The sequence below is a fragment of the Gavialis gangeticus genome, unplaced genomic scaffold (assembly GCF_001723915.1).
Source record: "Gavialis gangeticus isolate Ggan-Ray unplaced genomic scaffold, GavGan_comp1, whole genome shotgun sequence".
Taxonomy (NCBI): domain Eukaryota; kingdom Metazoa; phylum Chordata; order Crocodylia; family Gavialidae; genus Gavialis; species Gavialis gangeticus.
In genome coordinates this window covers 158,051,367-158,053,777 of record NW_017729025.1, presented here as the reverse complement: position 1 = coordinate 158,053,777, position 2,411 = coordinate 158,051,367, and positions in this window count along the sequence as shown.

Genomic DNA, 2,411 nt, shown 5'->3' with positions numbered 1-2,411 from the left:
CTCTCCATCAACTTGTGCCCATTACTCCTTGTTATGCCAGTGGGTGCTAGGGGAAACAGCGTCTCCCCCAAACCCTTCTGGTCCCCCCTAGTGAATTTATAGACGGTCACCAGGTCCCCCCTCAGCCTTCTCTTGTGGTGTCCTGGGCAAACTTGTAATTTGGTACCCCACCACTCCCCCTTGGTGCCCTCCTGGGTCAGTGGCACTGCTGCAGACAAGGACAAGCAGGGGCAGAGGTGCAGTCTTTCAGAGAGGTGGGGTGGCATGGTGCACCAAGCAGGTAGGTGGATAGGTACCAATGCTGCTGCCCACATTGCCTGGCCCTGCTTCTGAGCAGTGACTGGAGGCAGGCAGAGGGAGGTGGGGGCACTGAGCTGGGCTGGGCACTGCTCCTCCTGCCTGGGGGAGGTGGGGATCAGCTGGGTCAGGGCAGAAGGGAGAGTACTGCTGTGAGCATGCGTGTGCTCGTGTGGTGACCCTCTCACCACAGCACCCTGGGCAGTCACCCATGCTGCCCACCCCTAAGCCCAGCTCTGTCTTCCCTATCCCCTCATTTGGCTTGCCTCTTAGATGGCTGTTTTGGTCCTAAAGTTCTCCATATTTCACAGGCAATTGGTATCCCTTCACTTTTGCTGCTGGAAATCATTGGTGCAAAAACAAATACTTGTGAAGGCATGAGCTACCTGGCATTTTAATTTTCTCCATAGGTAATGCCACATCAATCTTCTTTGCATCAGCAGATCTCAAAGCACTTTTCAAGAGAGTGTTGGGGTGAAGTTGTAGTGATGGTGGGCCAGGAAAAGTACAAAAGACAAGGTCCTTTGTGAGCAATTAATCTTTTATTGGATCAAGGTCTTTGTTACTTTAAGAGGGCAAAGCAGTGGGCTAGAGCCATGTTCTAGGAGACAGCTGAGCCAGGGCCAGCTGCATTTGAGTAAGCAGCCAGAAGAAAGTCCAAACAAGGGTTATAGGGCTGCCTATAACCGCTTAGGAGCTAGCCAAGCAATAAGCAAACAAGGCAAAGCTCCAGGCAGGGAGGAAGGGCTACAGCTCAGCAGAGCCAAATGCAGTTAGGGAGAGCAGGCTGCTCATTGAGGTCAAGGGCACATGCCCCGAAGGGGTGGAGGTCTGGGAGATACCAGCTTAGCTCCTGAGCCAGAGCAGCCAGCCTGGCTCAGGGGGTGCTTGGGGGAAGAGCTCCTGGCCCAGAGCTGGGGTGGTGGAAGCCATGAGTAGGGCTGGAGCTGGGGAGAGGCTAATCAATCAGGACAGGAGCTTGGGGAGAGCCTGGAGACAGGCACCTAGCAGCAATAGAAAATGTTGGGGTTTTGGCTACTGTAGACTGCAAAAGACCAGGGGTTTTGGGGTGCAGAGGAGACCCGTGAGGTTCCTGGCAGGCACTCCCTGCTATCAGGGGATCAGGTCAGGAGACAACCCCACAAGGGTCTGGGACCCTGTGTGTTGTGCAGGCCAAAGCCCAGCTTTGCAGGGGCAGCAAGCGAGCCACCCTGGAAAGGTGGTCAGGGGTCTCAGAGCCGGAGAGGAGAGCATCAGGAGACCCGGTGTAAAAGAGGCAGGGCGAAGGAGCCCAAGTGGGCTGAAGCCAACCAACAGGGGCCTAGGGCCCAAGCCACTGGAAGTTAATGTAGGACCAGAGGGGCCAGCAAAGGACAAGTGACAGCTGTGAGACATGTGTGGCTACGAGGGCAGCTGGAGGCCACGAGTAATGCCCCTTAGGTGATTTTGGTGCCACTAGGCATGGATAGGGGTGGTAGGGCCATGAGGGGTGCCTGCAGGGCAGGATAGGTGCGGGCAGGGCGCAGAACAGCTGTGGTATTGGACTGCCGGTCCAGAGACAGGGACAGCAGCGGGACCAAGCACCCACCTCTGTCAGTGAGGTGCACTCGGGATCGCTGCGGGACTCCAGCGACAGCCCAACAATTCACGTACATCATAGCGTGGCCGGCAAAATAGCAAGGGAGTACACTATGGAGCTGAAGTGGGAGCAGGATTAAGGCAGCCATTGCGGGGTGTCACAGCCGCTCTCATGGGCGAGTCCTGCTGCAAGGCTGGAGGGACAGAGACGAACTTTTGGGTGCTGCCTCCATGCCCTTCCTCGGGCCTCTGAGAAAAGCAGCAGATGCTCCTGGCCTACAAGCGAGGTCAGCGGGACTAGCTCCCTTTCAAAGACAGGGAAACTGAGGCACCAGGGAAATGCCAAGGCTTGCTCTAGGTCAGCAGACCACAACCTGCCCCACCCTTTTGCCTCGGGCCATGCCTGCCTTGGGCAGAGGGGCTGCCCTCCCCCTCCCTCAAGGTTGCCATGGCAACCCATCCCTCTGCCCCATAGCCTTGACCCCGCCCCGCAACGGCGAAGGCAACGCCCCATATGCGCGCTCCAATCAGACGCG